This window comes from Camelus bactrianus, chromosome 17, assembly GCF_048773025.1.
Source record: "Camelus bactrianus isolate YW-2024 breed Bactrian camel chromosome 17, ASM4877302v1, whole genome shotgun sequence".
NCBI lineage: Eukaryota > Metazoa > Chordata > Mammalia > Artiodactyla > Camelidae > Camelus > Camelus bactrianus.
In genome coordinates this window covers 60,348,214-60,371,609 of record NC_133555.1, presented here as the reverse complement: position 1 = coordinate 60,371,609, position 23,396 = coordinate 60,348,214, and the positions used below count along the sequence as shown (strand labels likewise).

The 23,396-nt window shown below is 53.4% G+C and overlaps 1 long non-coding RNA gene across 1 annotated transcript in view; it reads right to left on the bottom strand.

The window, feature by feature from the left end:
- LOC141573815 (uncharacterized) overlaps positions 1 to 23,396 on the bottom strand; it is a 588,593-nt gene that overhangs the window by 302,945 nt on the left and 262,252 nt on the right. The window lies entirely within an intron of this gene.

The following is a 23,396-nucleotide window of genomic DNA, read 5'->3' as shown; positions in this document are numbered from 1 at the left end:
GAAGATCACCTTTCCCAGGACGAGGCCCAACAGAGCATGACCACCCCACTTCCCTGGGCCTCCGGGGCCGCCGCAGTTGGGCGGGCGCTGCCGGGCCACACCGGAGCTGCGCCAGGTCCCGCGTCGGCTAAAAACCACAGAAAAGGATGGAGGATTAGGCTTTCCTGCGAAGACACTGCTGAAGCGAAACAAAACCTTTGCGCCTTCCTTCCTTCCTTCCTTCCCCGTATCACACTCGTTTCTTGGAGGAACTGGATACTGACCCCAGGAACTCCTGCATGCTAAGCCCGCATTCTCTCTACTGCTGAGCTACATATACCCTTCCCCCCAGAGCACACTAGTTTCTAGGCACAGAGAACAAGAAATGCCAGCCACGTTCACTAACTTACCCAGTGTATAATAAGCTCCGTGTGCTCCACCAACAGAGTTCAGTGTTTTATGATCCGTCAGCTCCTGCGGAGCCACTTCTACAGTCCCAGGAGCGTACTCCGGTTTTGTAATTTCGGGCTTAGTCGCCCCTTCCTAGGAACACAAAACAAGATAAATCAGGAACCGAACTTCAGATCATGTGCCTACGCTTAGTCAGTCAGGTAGACAACAGTTATTTACCGAAGCTATCAGAACATAAGGCCTATCCTGGGAGAAGCTGGCGGTACAAATAAAAGGCAGATTCTCCTCTCTGTTCTGCCAGAGGCACAGGATCCATGAAAACAAATCAGCACAGAAAAGTTTCAACAGCTCTACAACTGAGGTGAACGGGTACAGTAACGCCACAAAGGACAGGAGAGTCCGCTGCACGTGGATAGCTCAGGGAATGCTGGGAAGACCGCACTGTTTCGTAAAAGAGAGATCCAGCACAGAGGGTGGATGTGGAGGGGCTTTGGGGAAGGGCAGCCTGAGTAAAAGGAGCAGGTGGGAAACAGCGTAAGGCATTAAGGAAACTAGACCACTGTTACTGGCGGTGGAAAGGGAAGACAAAATATGCTGCCTTGAAAATGAAACATCACTTAATTAAATTCAAGTGAGGACAGCTAAAACAAGAACCAATACCAAGATGCACCTAACTTTCCCAGGGATGAATTTCTTTTAAATATCCTCTAATGAACTTTAAGGGAAAGACCCTGAAAACAAGAATGCCCATACAGACACTGCCTTCAATAAGTGAGTCTGGAAAATGAACACAAGTGCATTATCCAGTCCTACGGCATTAAGCACAGAATCACAACTTAAACTGTAAGTTAAAAGCATAAGTCAAAAATTCTCATCAGCAGATGCAAACGTGAAGATGCACACTCACACCAACCCCCGGTTTATGTCTCAGAATCCCCTGGTACTTATATAGTCACACAAGGACATTAACAACAAGAGACTGTACCTCATCCCAGGAAGATCCTCTTCCACTCTCTTCTGTAAAGTGGCGCACTGACACACCATCTGTAAAATGTAGTTACAGGTACATTAATGAGAATATTCACGATTGTATATTAAAACCACCATGTGCGACTATCTCCATTCGTGGATGTGTCAAAACAAAAGTGGCAGAAAAGACTTTCAAAGAGTTAGAGCATTTTCTGTAAAAAATGCTTAAGTCACGGTTGAGATATATTTCAAACCAAGTAGTAAGAGGAAAACACGTAAAAAGAATGGATATGAAAGTTGGGTTTGCGCACTATGTATTTCTAACATTTGAAGTTTGCTCTTGTTTAGTCTTTTCTTTTCTTCTGTTTTTAAATGGAGGTACCGGGAATGAGCACACGGAATTCGGCATGCTAAGCAAGCATTCTATTTACCACTAACCTATGTAATTCCCCGAGTCAACTAGCTTCTCGGCATAGATAAAATAATATACAAAACACTCTTTCACGGTTCACTGCCTTACAAAATATGTTAGTTTGCTGAAGGGCAAAAGATCTTTGAGGCCTTCTTCCCCGTATTACACTAAGTCTCACATCAGACCGAGTGGGAGACAGGTCTCAGGACACTTGACTGAAGAGACCACAGGCCCCGGGTTAGGGTGTGTTTTCCATAACCGATCATCTGCTGTGGAAGTTCAAGGCTCCACTCGCTGTAGACATTCACAGGAGCGGGCTTGTCCTACAGGGAGCCCGGAACGTGGTGTCTGTTGAAGGCCCATGTGCAGAAACTACACGTCTGCCCTCCGTCAGAGGACCCTTTTTCCCTCTACAACAGACACCTCCCTCCCCAGGGCAGGACGGGGAAGACGCGGTCCATCACGTGCGTCTGCTAAGGGACCAGAGGGACACGGCCGTGAGCCCAGTCACGGCCGCCCGTGCACGGGGAAGCCCCGGAGAGCGATCTGCCCTTCTTCTGCAGTGACTCAAGGAAGAAACAGAGGACTATGCTTTCCTCTTACAGAGCGGAGCAGCTGGCAGTGGGGGGCGAGGATGCACAGGGCACCAAGGGGGACCAGGTGCAGGTGCCCAGCTGGGCGACGACATGCCGCACCAGGGTCAGGCCAAGCAGGCTGGTCCTCGGAAAGTTTGGGGCCCTCCGGCCCACGGGGTGATCTGCAGGACAGAAGGGAGGGCTGGGTTGGATGACAGACAAAAGTGCCAACACCGACAGGAGCCGAAACCCAACGCAGCAGCCATCGGCACCGGGCACCCTCCCCTCCACCGGGTGCCCAGAGAGCAGCACGGTGCCACACGTTCCGCCCAGCCCTCTGGGGCCTGCCTGCAGCCTGGGCCGCTCAGGGAGACACGGGGATACGACCCTGAAGCCGCACGTCGCCACCGCCGCTGTAAACAAGTGGAGGAAGCCAAGGGTAATCCTGCCGGAGAGGCTGCACACAGAGATTCCAGCACACGGGCAAACTAGCTCCTTCCCAACAGCCAGCTGATCTGGGCAGGACGGCCCTCCCCGCCACCTTCCCCAGCTCCACGCAAGCTTGCCCGGCGCGGACCAGGAACACGGACACGGGACGGACGTGAAGAGCTCAATCTCCACACTAGCAAGCAGAGCCGCACCAGGGTCACCGCTCTGCCTGCCGGGCTCTGCCTGCAGGGCTCTGCCTGCAGGGCTCGGCCTGCAGGACTCTGCCAGGCCCTCTCTGCCCCCTCCTCACACAGGGCCCTCCTACTCCACGCAGGGGCTGCCCCTGGGAGCAAAGAGCCCTGGGGAGCTGGGCATCCCGGAGTCCTGTGGCGGAGCTGGCCAAGGGCTCCCGAGGGGACAAGGCTGTCCTCAGAAGGGACTCAGGCTCCGCTACAATCATCCCTATCCTCAGGGACTTCTGGATTTTACGTTCGCTATGGAACGCACCCTACCTGCGTGCTACGGGAGAGTGACGTGGGGAGTCTCAACCCCACACCTGACACCAAAGGGACTGTACCAGCACGTGCGCAAAACCCCACGGTGTGCCATGAGACTGACGAGCAACTCTGAAAGCTTCCAGGGCAGGCCCGACCCGGCGCAGGGTGGGGGACAAACACAACGTACACACTCTGGTGCGCATCGGAATTCCCCCGCAGGGAAGGAGGCATTTTCACTGCGGGATCTTTCCCTTCCAGCCTCTATTCCCTGCTACAAACTCACCATCTCCGAGAGCCAGGCTTTTCTGCCCACAGTACAACTGGAGGCAGCGGGCAAGACACACTTACCTCCCGAGAAAAGACAGTGTCGGGCTGTGACGTTTACCACACCCAGGAAGACTCCAAGTTGCACAAAGCACACCGTACAAAGCTGGAGGGAGGGCTTTGCCCCTTTTCCAGTTACCAGGATATGAATGGACATTCTAAACAGGAGAATCACCTGGCCTGAGCCGGGAAACCAGTCAAAAGAACGACGACACAGAAATCCGTCTCAGTGACCCAGGAGCAACCCTAGGTGCAGGTGGTCAGGAAGGAGTCAGCCGAGCCAGGAGAAGTCAGTGTGGAGCGAGGGCTCACTCTCCTCACGCTGCTTCGAGAAACCCACAGTCAAAGTCTGCGGGCCCCGGCTCCTAAGCACTCCCTCATGGCTCCTGCAGGCACCAGCCAAGGCGACAGGCTCCCGGGAGAAGCAGCCCACTGGCTCCTGGGCAAGAGTTTTGAGTCTGAAAAAGGCAGCGACACGCCATGCCAGACCCGTCACAAGACACACAGTCTGCAGACGAGGCCAGGAACGGCTGCCGGGAGAACGGGAAGATCACCTTTCCCAGGACGAGGCCCAACAGAGCATGACCACCCCACTTCCCTGGGCCTCCGGGGCCGCCGCAGTTGGGCGGGCGCTGCCGGGCCACACCGGAGCTGCGCCAGGTCCCGCGTCGGCTAAAAACCACAGAAAAGGATGGAGGATTAGGCTTTCCTGCGAAGACACTGCTGAAGCGAAACAAAACCTTTGCGCCTTCCTTCCTTCCTTCCTTCCCCGTATCACACTCGTTTCTTGGAGGAACTGGATACTGACCCCAGGAACTCCTGCATGCTAAGCCCGCATTCTCTCTACTGCTGAGCTACATATACCCTTCCCCCCAGAGCACACTAGTTTCTAGGCACAGAGAACAAGAAATGCCAGCCACGTTCACTAACTTACCCAGTGTATAATAAGCTCCGTGTGCTCCACCAACAGAGTTCAGTGTTTTATGATCCGTCAGCTCCTGCGGAGCCACTTCTACAGTCCCAGGAGCGTACTCCGGTTTTGTAATTTCGGGCTTAGTCGCCCCTTCCTAGGAACACAAAACAAGATAAATCAGGAACCGAACTTCAGATCATGTGCCTACGCTTAGTCAGTCAGGTAGACAACAGTTATTTACCGAAGCTATCAGAACATAAGGCCTATCCTGGGAGAAGCTGGCGGTACAAATAAAAGGCAGATTCTCCTCTCTGTTCTGCCAGAGGCACAGGATCCATGAAAACAAATCAGCACAGAAAAGTTTCAACAGCTCTACAACTGAGGTGAACGGGTACAGTAACGCCACAAAGGACAGGAGAGTCCGCTGCACGTGGATAGCTCAGGGAATGCTGGGAAGACCGCACTGTTTCGTAAAAGAGAGATCCAGCACAGAGGGTGGATGTGGAGGGGCTTTGGGGAAGGGCAGCCTGAGTAAAAGGAGCAGGTGGGAAACAGCGTAAGGCATTAAGGAAACTAGACCACTGTTACTGGCGGTGGAAAGGGAAGACAAAATATGCTGCCTTGAAAATGAAACATCACTTAATTAAATTCAAGTGAGGACAGCTAAAACAAGAACCAATACCAAGATGCACCTAACTTTCCCAGGGATGAATTTCTTTTAAATATCCTCTAATGAACTTTAAGGGAAAGACCCTGAAAACAAGAATGCCCATACAGACACTGCCTTCAATAAGTGAGTCTGGAAAATGAACACAAGTGCATTATCCAGTCCTACGGCATTAAGCACAGAATCACAACTTAAACTGTAAGTTAAAAGCATAAGTCAAAAATTCTCATCAGCAGATGCAAACGTGAAGATGCACACTCACACCAACCCCCGGTTTATGTCTCAGAATCCCCTGGTACTTATATAGTCACACAAGGACATTAACAACAAGAGACTGTACCTCATCCCAGGAAGATCCTCTTCCACTCTCTTCTGTAAAGTGGCGCACTGACACACCATCTGTAAAATGTAGTTACAGGTACATTAATGAGAATATTCACGATTGTATATTAAAACCACCATGTGCGACTATCTCCATTCGTGGATGTGTCAAAACAAAAGTGGCAGAAAAGACTTTCAAAGAGTTAGAGCATTTTCTGTAAAAAATGCTTAAGTCACGGTTGAGATATATTTCAAACCAAGTAGTAAGAGGAAAACACGTAAAAAGAATGGATATGAAAGTTGGGTTTGCGCACTATGTATTTCTAACATTTGAAGTTTGCTCTTGTTTAGTCTTTTCTTTTCTTCTGTTTTTAAATGGAGGTACCGGGAATGAGCACACGGAATTCGGCATGCTAAGCAAGCATTCTATTTACCACTAACCTATGTAATTCCCCGAGTCAACTAGCTTCTCGGCATAGATAAAATAATATACAAAACACTCTTTCACGGTTCACTGCCTTACAAAATATGTTAGTTTGCTGAAGGGCAAAAGATCTTTGAGGCCTTCTTCCCCGTATTACACTAAGTCTCACATCAGACCGAGTGGGAGACAGGTCTCAGGACACTTGACTGAAGAGACCACAGGCCCCGGGTTAGGGTGTGTTTTCCATAACCGATCATCTGCTGTGGAAGTTCAAGGCTCCACTCGCTGTAGACATTCACAGGAGCGGGCTTGTCCTACAGGGAGCCCGGAACGTGGTGTCTGTTGAAGGCCCATGTGCAGAAACTACACGTCTGCCCTCCGTCAGAGGACCCTTTTTCCCTCTACAACAGACACCTCCCTCCCCAGGGCAGGACGGGGAAGACGCGGTCCATCACGTGCGTCTGCTAAGGGACCAGAGGGACACGGCCGTGAGCCCAGTCACGGCCGCCCGTGCACGGGGAAGCCCCGGAGAGCGATCTGCCCTTCTTCTGCAGTGACTCAAGGAAGAAACAGAGGACTATGCTTTCCTCTTACAGAGCGGAGCAGCTGGCAGTGGGGGGCGAGGATGCACAGGGCACCAAGGGGGACCAGGTGCAGGTGCCCAGCTGGGCGACGACATGCCGCACCAGGGTCAGGCCAAGCAGGCTGGTCCTCGGAAAGTTTGGGGCCCTCCGGCCCACGGGGTGATCTGCAGGACAGAAGGGAGGGCTGGGTTGGATGACAGACAAAAGTGCCAACACCGACAGGAGCCGAAACCCAACGCAGCAGCCATCGGCACCGGGCACCCTCCCCTCCACCGGGTGCCCAGAGAGCAGCACGGTGCCACACGTTCCGCCCAGCCCTCTGGGGCCTGCCTGCAGCCTGGGCCGCTCAGGGAGACACGGGGATACGACCCTGAAGCCGCACGTCGCCACCGCCGCTGTAAACAAGTGGAGGAAGCCAAGGGTAATCCTGCCGGAGAGGCTGCACACAGAGATTCCAGCACACGGGCAAACTAGCTCCTTCCCAACAGCCAGCTGATCTGGGCAGGACGGCCCTCCCCGCCACCTTCCCCAGCTCCACGCAAGCTTGCCCGGCGCGGACCAGGAACACGGACACGGGACGGACGTGAAGAGCTCAATCTCCACACTAGCAAGCAGAGCCGCACCAGGGTCACCGCTCTGCCTGCCGGGCTCTGCCTGCAGGGCTCTGCCTGCAGGGCTCGGCCTGCAGGACCCTGCCAGGCCCTCTCTGCCCCCTCCTCACACAGGGCCCTCCTACTCCACGCAGGGGCTGCCCCTGGGAGCAAAGAGCCCTGGGGAGCTGGGCATCCCGGAGTCCTGTGGCGGAGCTGGCCAAGGGCTCCCGAGGGGACAAGGCTGTCCTCAGAAGGGACTCAGGCTCCGCTACAATCATCCCTATCCTCAGGGACTTCTGGATTTTACGTTCGCTATGGAACGCACCCTACCTGCGTGCTACGGGAGAGTGACGTGGGGAGTCTCAACCCCACACCTGACACCAAAGGGACTGTACCAGCACGTGCGCAAAACCCCACGGTGTGCCATGAGACTGACGAGCAACTCTGAAAGCTTCCAGGGCAGGCCCGACCCGGCGCAGGGTGGGGGACAAACACAACGTACACACTCTGGTGCGCATCGGAATTCCCCCGCAGGGAAGGAGGCATTTTCACTGCGGGATCTTTCCCTTCCAGCCTCTATTCCCTGCTACAAACTCACCATCTCCGAGAGCCAGGCTTTTCTGCCCACAGTACAACTGGAGGCAGCGGGCAAGACACACTTACCTCCCGAGAAAAGACAGTGTCGGGCTGTGACGTTTACCACACCCAGGAAGACTCCAAGTTGCACAAAGCACACCGTACAAAGCTGGAGGGAGGGCTTTGCCCCTTTTCCAGTTACCAGGATATGAATGGACATTCTAAACAGGAGAATCACCTGGCCTGAGCCGGGAAACCAGTCAAAAGAACGACGACACAGAAATCCGTCTCAGTGACCCAGGAGCAACCCTAGGTGCAGGAGGTCAGGAAGGAGTCAGCCGAGCCAGGAGAAGTCAGTGTGGAGCGAGGGCTCACTCTCCTCACGCTGCTTCGAGAAACCCACAGTCAAAGTCTGCGGGCCCCGGCTCCTAAGCACTCCCTCATGGCTCCTGCATTCAACAGCCAAGGCGACGGGCTCCCGGGAGAAGCAGCCCACTGGCTCCTGGGCAAGAGTTTTGAGTCTGAAAAAGGCAGCGACACGCCATGCCAGACCCGTCACAGGACACACAGTCTGCAGACGAGGCCAGGAACGGCTGCCGGGAGAACGGGAAGATCACCTTTCCCAGGACGAGGCCCAACAGAGCATGACCACCCCACTTCCCTGGGCCTCCGGGGCCGCCGCAGTTGGGCGGGCGCTGCCGGGCCACACAGGAGCTGCGCCAGGTCCCGCGTCGGCTAAAAACCACAGAAAAGGATGGAGGATTAGGCTTTCCTGCGAAGACACTGCTGAAGCGAAACAAAACCTTTGCGCCTTCCTTCCTTCCTTCCTTCCCCGTATCACACTCGTTTCTTGGAGGAACTGGATACTGACCCCAGGAACTCCTGCATGCTAAGCCCGCATTCTCTCTACTGCTGAGCTACATATACCCTTCCCCCCAGAGCACACTAGTTTCTAGGCACAGAGAACAAGAAATGCAAGCCACGTTCACTAACTTACCCAGTGTATAATAAGCTTCGTGTGCTCCACCAACAGAGTTCAGTGTTTTATGATCCGTCAGCTCCTGCGGAGCCACTTCTACAGTCCCAGGAGCATACTCCGGTTTTGTAATTTCGGGCTTAGTCGCCCCTTCCTAGGAACACAAAACAAGATAAATCAGGAACCGAACTTCAGATCATGTGCCTACGCTTAGTCAGTCAGGTAGACAACAGTTATTTACCGAAGCTATCAGAACATAAGCCCTATCCTGGGAGAAGCTGGCGGTACAAATAAAAGGCAGATTCTCCTCTCTGTCCTGCCAGAGGCACAGGATCCATGAAAACAAATCAGCACAGAAAAGTTTCAACAGCTCTACAACTGAGGTGAACGGGTACAGTAACGCCACAAAGGACAGGAGAGTCCGCTGCACGTGGATAGCTCAGGGAATGCTGGGAAGACCGCACTGTTTCGTAAAAGAGAGATCCAGCGCAGAGGGGGGATGTGGAGGGGCTTTGGGGAAGGGCAGCCTGAGTAAAAGGAGCAGGTGGGAAACAGCGTAAGGCATTAAGGAAACTAGACCACTGTTACTGGCGGTGGAAAGGGAAGACAAAATATGCTGCCTTGAAAATGAAACATCACTTAATTAAATTCAAGTGAGGACGCCTAAAACAAGAACCAATACCAAGATGCACCTAACTTTCCCAGGGATGAATTTCTTTTCAATATCCTCTAATGAACTTTAAGGGAAAGACCCTGAAATCAAGAATGCCCATAAAGACACTGCCTTCAATAAGTGAGTCTGGAAAATGAACACAAGTGCATTATCCAGTCCTACGGCATTAAGCACAGAATCACAACTTAAACTGTAAGTTAAAAGCATAAGTCAAAAATTCTCATCAGCAGATGCAAACGTGAAGATGCACACTCACACCAACCCCCGGTTTATGTCTCAGAATCCCCTGGTACTTATATAGTCACACAAGGACATTAACAACAAGAGACTGTACCTCATCCCAGGAAGATTCTCTTCCACTCTCTTCTGTAAAGTGGCGCACTGACACACCATCTGTAAAATGTAGTTACAGGTACATTAATGAGAATATTCACGAATGTATATTAAAACCACCATGTGCGTCTATCTCCATTCATGGATGTGTCAAAACAAAAGTGGCAGAAAAGACTTTCAAAGAGTTAGAGCATTTTCTGTAAAAAATGCTTAAGTCACGGTTGAGATATATTTCAAACCAAGTAGTAAGAGGAAAACACGTAAAAATAATGGATATGGAATTTGGGTTTGCGCACTATGTATTTCTAACATTTGAAGTTTGCTCTTGTTTAGTTTTTTCTTTTCTTCTGTTTTTAAATGGAGGTACCGGGAATGAGCACACGGAATTCGGCATGCTAAGCAAGCATTCTATTTACCACTAACCTATGTAATTCCCCGAGTCAACTAGCTTCTCGGCATAGATAAAATAATATACAAAACACTCTTTCACGGTTCACTGCCTTACAAAATATGTTAGTTTGCTGAAGGGCAAAAGATCTTTGAGGCCTTCTTCCCCGTATCACACTAAGTCTCACATCAGACCGAGTGGGAGACAGGTCTCAGGACCCTTGACTGAAGAGAACACAGGCCCCGGGTTCGGGTGTGTCTTCCATAACCGATCATCGGCTGTGGAAGGTCAAGGCTCCGCTCGCAGCAGTCAGTGACAGGGGCGGGCTTGTCCTCCAGGGAGACCGGAACGTGGTGTCTGTTGAAGGCCCGTGTGCAGAACCGACACGTCTGCCCTCCGTCAGAGGACCCTCTTTCCCTCTACAACAGACACCTCCCTCCCCAGGGCAGGACGGGGAAGATGCGGTCCAACAAGTGCGTCAGTTAAGGGACCAGAGGGACACGGCCGTGAGCCCAGTCACGGCCGCCCGTGCACGGGGAAGCCCCGGAGAGCGATCTGCCCTTCTTCTGCAGTGACTCAAGGAAGAAACAGAGGATTATGCTTTCCTCTTACCGAGCGGAGCAGCTGGCGGTGGGGGGCGAGGTTGCACAGGGCACCAAGTGGGACCAGGTGCAGGTGCCCAGCTGGGCGACGACGGGCCGCACCCGGGGCAGGTCACGCAGGCTGGTCATCGGAAAGTTTGGTGCCCTCCGGCACACGGGGTGACCTGCAGGACAGAAGGGAGGGCTGGGATGTATGACAGACAAAAGCGCCAACAACGACAAGAGACGAAACCCAAAGCAGCAGCCGTCGGCACCGCGCACCCTCCCCTCCACCGGGTGCCCAGAGAGCAGCACGGTGCCACACGCTCCGCCCAGCCCTCTGGGGCCTGCCTGCAGCCTGGGCCGCACAGGGGGACACGGGGATACGACCCTGACGCCGCACGTCGCTGCCGCCGCTGACTCCAATTGGAGGAAGCCAAGGGTCCTCCTGCCCGAGAGGCTGCACACAGAGCTTCCAGCACACGGACAAACTAGCGCCTTCCCAACAGCCAGCCGCTCTGGGCGGGACGGCACTCACCGCCACCTTCCCCAGTTCCATGCAAGCATGCCGGCGCGGACCAGGAAAACGGACACGGGACGGATGTGCAGAACTCAATCTCCACACTAGCAAGCAGAGCCGCACCAGGGTCACCGCTCTGCCTGCCGGGCTCTGCCTGCAGGGCCTTGCCTGCAGGGCTCTGCCGGCAGGACCCTGCCAGGCCCTCTCTGCCCCCTCCTCACAAAGGGCCCTCCTCCTCCACGCAGGGGCTGCCCCTGGGCGCAAAGAGCACTGGGGAGCTGGGCATCCCGGAGTCCTGTGGCGGAGCTGGCCAAGGGCTCCCGAGGGGACAAGGCTGTCCTCAGAAGGGACTCGGGCTCCGCTACAATCTTCCCTATCCTCAGGGACTTCTGGATTTTATGTTCGCTACGGAACGCACCCTAACTGCGTGCTACGGGAGAGTGACGTGGGGAGTCTCAACCCCACACCTGACACCAAAGGGACTGTACCAGCACGTGCGCAAAACCCCACGGTGTGCCATGAGCCCGACGAGCAACTCTGAAAGCTTCCAGGGCAGGGCCGACCCGGCGCAGGGTGGGGGACAAACACAACGTACACACTCTGGTGTGCATCGGAATTCCCCCACAGGGAAGGAGGCATTTTCACGGCGGGCTCTTTCCCTTCCAGCCTCTATTCCCTACTACAAACGCACCATCTCCGTAAGCCAGGCTTTTCTGCCCTCAGTACAACTGGAGGCAGCGGCCAAGACACACTTACCTCCCGAGAATAGACAGTGTCGGGCTGTGATGTTTACCACAACCAGGAAGACTCCAAGTTGCACAAAGCACACCGTACAAAGCTGGAGGGTGGGCTTTGCCCCTTTTCCAGATACCAGGATCTGAATTGACATGCTAAAGAGGGGAATCACCTGGCCTGAGCCGGGAAACCAGTCAAAAGAATGACGACACAGAAATCCGTCTCAGTGACCCAGGAGCAAACCAAGGTGCAGGAGGTCAGGAAGGAGTAAGCCGAGCCAGGAGAATTCAGTGTGGAGCGAGGGCTCACTGTCCTCACGCTGCTTCGAGAAACCCACAGTCAAAGTCTGCGGGCCCCGGCTCCTAAGCACTCCCTCATGGCTCCTGCAGGCACCAGCCAAGGCGACGTGCTCCCAGGAGAAGTAGCTCACTGGCTCCTGGGCAAGAGTTTTGAGTCTGAAAAAGGCAGCGACACGCCACGCCAGACCCGTCACAGGACACACAGTCTGCAGACGAGGCCAGGAACGGCTGCCGGGAGAACGGGAAGATCACCTTTCCCAGGACGAGGCCCAACAGAGCATGACCACCCCACTTCCCTGGGCCTCCGGAGCCGCCGCCCGTGGGCGGGCGCTGCCGGGCAAAACCGGAGCCGCGCCAGATCCCGCGTCGGCTAAAAACCACAGAAAAGGATGGAGGATTAGGCTTTCCTGCGAAGACACTGCTGAAGCGAAACAAAACCTTTGCGCCTTCCTTCCTAACTTCCTTCCCCGTATCACACTCGTTTCTTGGAGGAACTGGATACTGACCCCAGGAACTCCTGCATGCTAAGCCCGCATTCTTTCTACTGCTGAGCTACATATACCCTTCCCCCCAGAGCACACTAGTTTCTAGGCACAGAGAACAAGAAATGCCAGCCACGTTCACTAACTTACCCAGTGTATAATAAGCTCCGTGTGCTCCACCAACAGAGTTCAGTGTTTTATGATCCGTCAGCTCCTGCAGAGCCACTTCTACAGTCCCAGGAGCGTACTCCGGTTTTGTAATTTCGGGCTCAGTCGCCCCTTACTAGGAACACAAAACAAGATAAATCAGGAACCAAACTTCAGATCATGTGCCTACGCTTAGTCAGTCAGGTAGACAACAGTTATTTACCGAAGCTATCAGAACATAAGCCCTATCCAGGGAGAAGCTGGTGGTACAAATATAAGGCAGATTCTCCTCTCTGTCCTGCCAGAGGCACAGGATCCATGAAAACAATTCAGCACAGAAAAGTTTCAACAGCTCTACAACTGAGGTGAACGGGTACAGTAACGCCACAAAGGACAGGAGAGTCCGCTGCACGTGGATAGCTCAGGGAATGCTGAGAATACCGCACTGTTACATAAAAGAGAGATCCAGCGCAGAGGGGGGATGTGGAGGGGCTTTGGGGAAGGGCAGCCTGAGTAAAAGGAGCAGGTGGGAAACATCGTAAGGCATTAAGGAAACTAGAACACTGTTACTGGCGGTGGAATGGGAAGACAAATCATGCTGTCTTGAAAATGAAACATCACTTAATTAATTTCAAGTGAGGACGGCTAAAACAAGAACCAACACCAAGATGCACCTAACTTTCCCAGGGATGAATTTCTTTTCAATATCCTCTAATGAACTGTAAGGGAAAGACACTGAAAACAAGAATGCCCATACAGACACTGGCTTCACTAGGTGAGTCTGGAAAATGAACAAATGTGCTTTATCCAGTCCTACGGCATTAAGCACAGAATCACATTCTAAACTGTAAGTTAAAAGCATAAGTTAAAAATTCTCATCAGCAGATGCAAACGTGAAGATGCACACTCACACCAACCCACGGTTTATGTCTCAGAATCCCCTGGTACTTATATAGTCACACAAGGTCATTAACAACAAGAGACTGTACCTCATCCCAGGAAGATTCTCTTCCTCTCTCTTCTTTAAAGTGGCGCACTGACACACCATCTGTAAAATGTATTTACTGGTACATTAATGAGAATATTCACGAATGTATATTAAAACCACCATGTGCGTCTATCTCCGTTCGTGGATGTGTCAAAACAAAAGTGGCAGAAAAGACTTTCAAAGAGTTAGAGCATTTTCTGAAAAAAATGCTTAAGTCACGGTTGGGATATATTTCAAACCAAGTAGTAAGAGGAAAACACGTAAAAAGATTGCATATGGAATTTGGGTTTGCGCACTATGTATTTCTAACATTTGAAGTTTGCTCTTGTTTTAGTTTTTTCTTTTCTTCTGTTTTTAAATGGAGGTACCGGGAATGAGCACAAGGAATTCGGCATCATAAGCAAGCATTCTATTTACCACTAAACTATGTAAATCCCCGAGTCAACTAGCTTCTCGGCATAGATAAAATAAAATACAAAACAGTCTTTCACTGTTCACTGCCTTACAAAATATGTTAGTTTGCTGAAGCGCAAAAGATCTTTGAGGCCTTCTTCCCCGTATCACACTAAGTCTCACATCAGACCGAGTGGGAGACAGGTCACAAGACCCTTGACTGAAGAGACCACAGGACCCGGGTTCGGGTGTGTCTTCCATAACCGATCATCTGTTTTGGAAGTTCAGGGCTCCAATCGCTGCAGACAGTGTCAGGGGCGGGCTTGTCCTCCAGGGAGCCCGGAACGTGTTGTTTTTTGAAGTCCCGTGTGCAGAACCGACAAGTCTGCCTTCCGTCAGAGGACCCTCTTTCCCTCTACAACAGACACCTCCCTCCCCAGGGCAGGACGGGGAAGACGCGGTCCATCAAGTGCGTCTGCTAAGGGAACAGAGGGACACGGCCGTGAGCCCAGTCACGGCCGCCCGTGCATGGGGAAGCCCCGGAGAGCGATCTGCCCTTCTTCTGCAGTGACTCAAGGAAGAATCAGAGGACTATGCTTTCCTCTTACCGAGCGGAGCAGCTGGCGGTGGGGGCGAGTTTGCACAGGGCACCAAGGTGGACCAGGTGCAGGTGCCCAGCTGGGCGACGACGGGCCACACCCGGGGCAGGCCATGCAGGCTGGTCCTCGGAAAGGTAGGGGCCCTCCGGCACACGGGGTGACCTGCAGGACAGAAGGGAGGGCTGGGTTGGATGACAGACAAAAGCGCCAACACCGACAAGAGCCGAAACCCAAAGCAGCAGCCGTCAGCAGCGGGCACCCTCCCCTCCACCGGGTGCCCAGTGAGCAGCACGGTGCCACACGCTCCGGCCAGCCCTCTGGGGCCTGCCTGCAGCCTGGGCCGCACAGGGTGACACGGGGGTACGACCCTGACGCCGCACGTCTCCGCCGCCGCTGTCTCCAATTGGAGGAAGCCAAGGGTCCTCCTGCCCGAGAGGCAGCACACAGAGCTTCCAGCACACGGGCAAACTAGCGCCTTCCCAACAGCCAGCCGCTCTGGGCGGGACGGCCCTCCCCGCCAACTTCCCCAGCTCCACGCAACCTTGCCCGGCGCGGAAGAGGAACACGGAAACGGGACGGACGTGAAGAGCTCATTCTCCACACCAGCAAGCAGAGCCGCACCAGGGTCAACGCTCTGCCTGCAGGGCTCTGCCTGCAGGGCTCGGCCTGCAGGGCTCTGCCTGCAGGAATCTGCCAGGCCCTCTGTGCCCCCTCCGCACAAAGGGCCCTCCTACTCCACGCAGGGGCTGCCCCTGGGCGCAAAGAGAACTCGGGAGCTGGTCATCCCGGAGTCCTGCGGCGGAGCTGGCCAAGGGCTCCCGAGGGGACAAGGCTGCCCTCAGAAGGGACTCAGGCTCCGCTACAATCATCCCTATCCTCAGGGACGTCTGGATTTTACGTTCGCTACGGAACGCACCCTACATGCGTGCTTCAGGAGAGTGACATGGGGAGTCTCAACCCCACACCTGACACCAAAGGGACTGTACCAGCTCGTGCGCAAATCCCCACGGTGTGCCATGAGACCGACGAGCAGCTCTAAAAGCTTCCAGGGAAGGCCCAACCCGGCGCAGGTTGGGGGACAAACACAACGTACGCACTCTGGTGCGCATCGGAATTCCCCCACAGGGAAGGAGGCATTTTCACGGCGGGCTCTTTCCCTTCCAGCCTCTATTCCCTACTACAAACGCACCATCACCGAGAGCCAGGCATTTCTGCCCACAGTACAACTGGAGGCAGCGGCCAAGACACACTTACCTCCCGAGAAAAGACAGTGTCGGGCTGTGACGTTTACCAAACCCAGGAAGACTCCAAGTTGCACAAAGCACACCGTACAAAGCTGGAGGGAGGGCTTTGCCCCTTTTCCAGTTACCAGGATCTGAATGGACATTCTAAACAGGAGAATCACCTGGCATGAGCCGGGAAACCAGTCAAAAGAACGACGACACAGAAATCCGTCTCAGTGACCCAGGATCAACCCTAGGTGCAGGAGGTCAGGAAGGAGTCAGCCGAGCCAGGAGAAGTCAGTGTGGAGCGAGGGCTCACTCTCCTCACGCTGCTTCGAGAAACCCACAGTCAAAATCTGCGGGCCCCGGCTCCTAAGCACTCCCTCATGGCTCCTGCAGGCACCAGCCAAGGCGACGTGCTCCCAGGAGAAGCAGCTCACTGGCTCCTGGGCAAGAGTTTTGAGTCTGAAAAAGGCAGCGACACGCCACGCCAGACCCGTCACAGGACACACAGTCTGCAGACGAGGCCAGGAACGGCTGCCGGGAGAACGGGAAGATCACCTTTCCCAGGACGAGGCCCAACAGAGCATGACCACCCCACTTCCCTGGGCCTCCGGGGCCGCCGCCCGTGGGCGGGCGCTGCCGGGCAAAACCGGAGCCGCGCCAGATCCCGCGTCGGCTAAAAACCACAGAAAAGGATGGAGGATTAGGCTTTCCTGCGAAGACACTGCTGAAGCGAAACAAAACCTTTGCGCCTTCCTTCCTAACTTCCTTCCCCGTATCACACTCGTTTCTTGGAGGAACTGGATACTGACCCCAGGAACTCCTGCATGCTAAGCCCGCATTCTTTCTACTGCTGAGCTACATATACCCTTCCCCCCAGAGCACACTAGTTTCTAGGCACAGAGAACAAGAAATGCCAGCCACGTTCACTAACTTACCCAGTGTATAATAAGCTCCGTGTGCTCCACCAACAGAGTTCAGTGTTTTATGATCCGTCAGCTCCTGCAGAGCCACTTCTACAGTCCCAGGAGCGTACTCCGGTTTTGTAATTTCGGGCTCAGTCGCCCCTTACTAGGAACACAAAACAAGATAAATCAGGAACCAAACTTCAGATCATGTGCCTACGCTTAGTCAGTCAGGTAGACAACAGTTATTTACCGAAGCTATCAGAACATAAGCCCTATCCAGGGAGAAGCTGGTGGTACAAATATAAGGCAGATTCTCCTCTCTGTCCTGCCAGAGGCACAGGATCCATGAAAACAATTCAGCACAGAAAAGTTTCAACAGCTCTACAACTGAGGTGAACGGGTACAGTAACGCCACAAAGGACAGGAGAGTCCGCTGCACGTGGATAGCTCAGGGAATGCTGAGAATACCGCACTGTTACATAAAAGAGAGATCCAGCGCAGAGGGGGGATGTGGAGGGGCTTTGGGGAAGGGCAGCCTGAGTAAAAGGAGCAGGTGGGAAACATCGTAAGGCATTAAGGAAACTAGAACACTGTTACTGGCGGTGGAATGGGAAGACAAATCATGCTGTCTTGAAAATGAAACATCACTTAATTAATTTCAAGTGAGGACGGCTAAAACAAGAACCAACACCAAGATGCACCTAACTTTCCCAGGGATGAATTTCTTTTCAATATCCTCTAATGAACTGTAAGGGAAAGACACTGAAAACAAGAATGCCCATACAGACACTGGCTTCACTAGGTGAGTCTGGAAAATGAACAAATGTGCTTTATCCAGTCCTACGGCATTAAGCACAGAATCACATTCTAAACTGTAAGTTAAAAGCATAAGTTAAAAATTCTCATCAGCAGATGCAAACGTGAAGATGCACACTCACACCAACCCACGGTTTATGTCTCAGAATCCCCTGGTACTTATATAGTCACACAAGGTCATTAACAACAAGAGACTGTACCTCATCCCAGGAAGATTCTCTTCCTCTCTCTTCTTTAAAGTGGCGCACTGACACACCATCTGTAAAATGTATTTACTGGTACATTAATGAGAATATTCACGAATGTATATTAAAACCACCATGTGCGTCTATCTCCGTTCGTGGATGTGTCAAAACAAAAGTGGCAGAAAAGACTTTCAAAGAGTTAGAGCATTTTCTGAAAAAAATGCTTAAGTCACGGTTGGGATATATTTCAAACCAAGTAGTAAGAGGAAAACACGTAAAAAGATTGCATATGGAATTTGGGTTTGCGCACTATGTATTTCTAACATTTGAAGTTTGCTCTTGTTTTAGTTTTTTCTTTTCTTCTGTTTTTAAATGGAGGTACCGGGAATGAGCACAAGGAATTCGGCATCATAAGCAAGCATTCTATTTACCACTAAACTATGTAAATCCCCGAGTCAACTAGCTTCTCGGCATAGATAAAATAAAATACAAAACAGTCTTTCACTGTTCACTGCCTTACAAAATATGTTAGTTTGCTGAAGCGCAAAAGATCTTTGAGGCCTTCTTCCCCGTATCACACTAAGTCTCACATCAGACCGAGTGGGAGACAGGTCACAAGACCCTTGACTGAAGAGACCACAGGACCCGGGTTCGGGTGTGTCTTCCATAACCGATCATCTGTTTTGGAAGTTCAGGGCTCCAATCGCTGCAGACAGTGTCAGGGGCGGGCTTGTCCTCCAGGGAGCCCGGAACGTGTTGTTTTTTGAAGTCCCGTGTGCAGAACCGACAAGTCTGCCTTCCGTCAGAGGACCCTCTTTCCCTCTACAACAGACACCTCCCTCCCCAGGGCAGGACGGGGAAGACGCGGTCCATCAAGTGCGTCTGCTAAGGGAACAGAGGGACACGGCCGTGAGCCCAGTCACGGCCGCCCGTGCATGGGGAAGCCCCGGAGAGCGATCTGCCCTTCTTCTGCAGTGACTCAAGGAAGAATCAGAGGACTATGCTTTCCTCTTACCGAGCGGAGCAGCTGGCGGTGGGGGCGAGTTTGCACAGGGCACCAAGGTGGACCAGGTGCAGGTGCCCAGCTGGGCGACGACGGGCCACACCCGGGGCAGGCCATGCAGGCTGGTCCTCGGAAAGGTAGGGGCCCTCCGGCACACGGGGTGACCTGCAGGACAGAAGGGAGGGCTGGGTTGGATGACAGACAAAAGCGCCAACACCGACAAGAGCCGAAACCCAACGCAGCAGCCGTCAGCAGCGGGCACCCTCCCCTCCACCGGGTGCCCAGTGAGCAGCACGGTGCCACACGCTCCGGCCAGCCCTCTGGGGCCTGCCTGCAGCCTGGGCCGCACAGGGGGACACGGGGGTACGACCCTGACGCCGCACGTCTCCGCCGCCGCTGTCTCCAATTGGAGGAAGCCAAGGGTCCTCCTGCCCGAGAGGCAGCACACAGAGCTTCCAGCACACGGGCAAACTAGCGCCTTCCCAACAGCCAGCCGCTCTGGGCGGGACGGCCCTCCCCGCCAACTTCCCCAGCTCCACGCAACCTTGCCCGGCGCGGAAGAGGAACACGGAAACGGGACGGACGTGAAGAGCTCATTCTCCACACCAGCAAGCAGAGCCGCACCAGGGTCAACGCTCTGCCTGCAGGGCTCTGCCTGCAGGGCTCGGCCTGCAGGGCTCTGCCTGCAGGAATCTGCCAGGCCCTCTGTGCCCCCTCCGCACAAAGGGCCCTCCTACTCCACGCAGGGGCTGCCCCTGGGCGCAAAGAGAACTCGGGAGCTGGTCATCCCGGAGTCCTGCGGCGGAGCTGGCCAAGGGCTCCCGAGGGGACAAGGCTGCCCTCAGAAGGGACTCAGGCTCCGCTACAATCATCCCTATCCTCAGGGACGTCTGGATTTTACGTTCGCTACGGAACGCACCCTACATGCGTGCTTCAGGAGAGTGACATGGGGAGTCTCAACCCCACACCTGACACCAAAGGGACTGTACCAGCTCGTGCGCAAATCCCCACGGTGTGCCATGAGACCGACGAGCAGCTCTAAAAGCTTCCAGGGAAGGCCCAACCCGGCGCAGGTTGGGGGACAAACACAACGTACGCACTCTGGTGCGCATCGGAATTCCCCCACAGGGAAGGAGGCATTTTCACGGCGGGCTCTTTCCCTTCCAGCCTCTATTCCCTACTACAAACGCACCATCACCGAGAGCCAGGCATTTCTGCCCACAGTACAACTGGAGGCAGCGGCCAAGACACACTTACCTCCCGAGAAAAGACAGTGTCGGGCTGTGACGTTTACCAAACCCAGGAAGACTCCAAGTTGCACAAAGCACACCGTACAAAGCTGGAGGGAGGGCTTTGCCCCTTTTCCAGTTACCAGGATCTGAATGGACATTCTAAACAGGAGAATCACCTGGCATGAGCCGGGAAACCAGTCAAAAGAACGACGACACAGAAATCCATCTCAGTGACCCAGGATCAACCCTAGGTGCAGGAGGTCAGGAAGGAGTCAGCCGAGCCAGTAGAAGTCAGTGTGGAGCGAGGGCTCACTCTCCTCACGCTGCTTCGAGAAACCCACAGTCAAAGTCTGCGGGCCCCGGCTCCTAAGCACTCCCTCATGGCTCCTGCAGGCACCAGACAAGGCGACGTGCTCCCAGGAGAAGCAGCTCACTGGCTCCTGGGCAAGAGTTTTGAGTCTGAAAAAGGCAGCGACACGCCACGCCAGACCCGTCACAGGACACACAGTCTGCAGACGAGGCCAGGAACGGCTGCCGGGAGAACGGGAAGATCACCTTTCCCAGGACGAGGCCCAACAGAGCATGACCACCCCACTTCCCTGGGCCTCCGGGGCCGCCGCCCGTGGGCGGGCGCTGCCGGGCAAAACCGGAGCCGCGCCAGATCCCGCGTCGGCTAAAAACCACAGAAAAGGATGGAGGATTAGGCTTTCCTGCGAAGACACTGCTGAAGCGAAACAAAACCTTTGCGCCTTCCTTCCTAACTTCCTTCCCCGTATCACACTCGTTTCTTGGAGGAACTGGATACTGACCCCAGGAACTCCTGCATGCTAAGCCCGCATTCTTTCTACTGCTGAGCTACATATACCCTTCCCCCCAGAGCACACTAGTTTCTAGGCACAGAGAACAAGAAATGCCAGCCACGTTCACTAACTTACCCAGTGTATAATAAGCTCCGTGTGCTCCACCAACAGAGTTCAGTGTTTTATGATCCGTCAGCTCCTGCAGAGCCACTTCTACAGTCCCAGGAGCGTACTCCGGTTTTGTAATTTCGGGCTCAGTCGCCCCTTACTAGGAACACAAAACAAGATAAATCAGGAACCAAACTTCAGATCATGTGCCTACGCTTAGTCAGTCAGGTAGACAACAGTTATTTACCGAAGCTATCAGAACATAAGCCCTATCCAGGGAGAAGCTGGTGGTACAAATATAAGGCAGATTCTCCTCTCTGTCCTGCCAGAGGCACAGGATCCATGAAAACAATTCAGCACAGAAAAGTTTCAACAGCTCTACAACTGAGGTGAACGGGTACAGTAACGCCACAAAGGACAGGAGAGTCCGCTGCACGTGGATAGCTCAGGGAATGCTGGGAAGACCGCACTGTTTCATAAAAGAGAGATACAGCGCAGAGGGTGGATGTGGAGGGGCTTTCGGGAAGGTCAGCCTGAGTAAAAGGAGCAGGTGGGAAACAGCGTAAGGCATTAAGGAAACTAGACCACTGTTACTGGCGGTAGAATGGGAAGACAAAACATGCTGCCTTGAAAATGAAACATCACTTAATTAATTTCAAGTGAGGATGGCTAAAACAAGAACCAACACCAAGATGCACCTAACTTTTCCAGGGATGAATTTCTTTTCAATATCCTCTAATGAACTGTAAGGGAAAGACCCTGAAAACCAGAATGCTAATACAGACACTGGCTTCACTAGGTGAGTCTGGAAAATGAACACAAGTGCATTATCCAGTCCTACGGCATTAAGCACAGAATCACATCCTAAACTGTAAGTTAAAAGCATAAGTCAAAAATTCTCATCAGCAGATGCAAACGTGAAGATGCACACTCACACCAACCCCCGGTTTATGTCTCAGAATCCCCTTGTACTTATATAGACACACAAGGACATTAACAACAAGAGACTGTACCTCATCCCAGGAAGATTCTCTTCCTCTCTCTTCTGTAAAGTGGCGCACTGACACACCATCTGTAAAATGTAGTTACAGGTACATTAATGAGAATATTCACGAATGTATATTAAAACCACCATGTGCGTCTATCTCCGTTCGTGGATGTGTCAAAACAAAAGTGGCAGAAAAGACTTTCAAAGAGTTAGAGCATTTTCTGAAAATAATGCTTAAGTCACGGTTGGAATATATTTCAAACCAAGTAGTAAGAGGAAAACTCGTAAAAAGAATGGATATGGAATTTGGGTTTGCGCACTTTGTATTTCTAACATTTGAAGTTTGCTCTTGTTTTAGTTTTTTCTTTTCTTCTGTTTTTAAATGGAGGTACCGGGAATGAGCACACGGAATTCGGCATGCTAAGCAAGCATTCTATTTACCACTAACCCATGTAATTCCCCGAGTCAACTAGCTTCTCGGCATAGATAAATAAAATACAAAACACTCTTTCACGGTTCACTGCCTTACAAAACATGTTAGTTTGCCGAAGCGCAAAAGATCTTTGAGGCCTTCTTCCCCGTATAACACTAAGTCTCACATCAGACCGAGTGGGAGACAGGTCTCAGGACCCTTGACTGAAGAGACCACAGGCCCCGGGTTCGGGTATGTCTTCCATAACCGATCATCGGCTGTGGAAGATCAGGGCTCCACACGCTGCAGACAGTGACAGGGGCGGGCTTGTCCTCCAGGGAGCCCGGAATGTGGTGTATGTTGAAGGCCCGTGTGCAGAACCGACACGTCTGCCCTCCGTCAGAGGACCCTCTTTCCCTCTACAACAGACACCTCCCTCCCCAGGGCAGGACGGGGAAGACGCGGTCCATCAAGTGCGTCTGCTAAGGGAACAGAGGGACACGGCCGTGAGCCCAGTCACGGCCGCCCGTGCACGGGGAAGCCCCGGAGAGCGATCTGCCCTTCTTCTGCAGTGACTCAAGGAAGAAACAGAGGACTATGCTTTCCTCTTACCGAGCGGAGCAGCTGGCGGTGGGGGGCGAGGTTGCACAGGGCACCAAGGGGGACCAGGTCCAGGTGCCCAGCTGGGCGACGACTGGCCGCTCACGGTGCAGTCCTCGTGGGCTGCTCCTCTGAAATATTGGGGCTCTCCTTCCCACGGGGTGACCTGCGATACATAAGGGATGGCTTTGTTGAATTACAGACAAAACGCCAACACCGACAAGAGCCGTAACCCAACGCAGCAATCGTCGTTACCGTGCACCCTCCCCTGCACTGGGTGCCCAGTTGGCAGCTACGCTGACTGCACTCCTTCAGCGCTGGGCCTGCCTG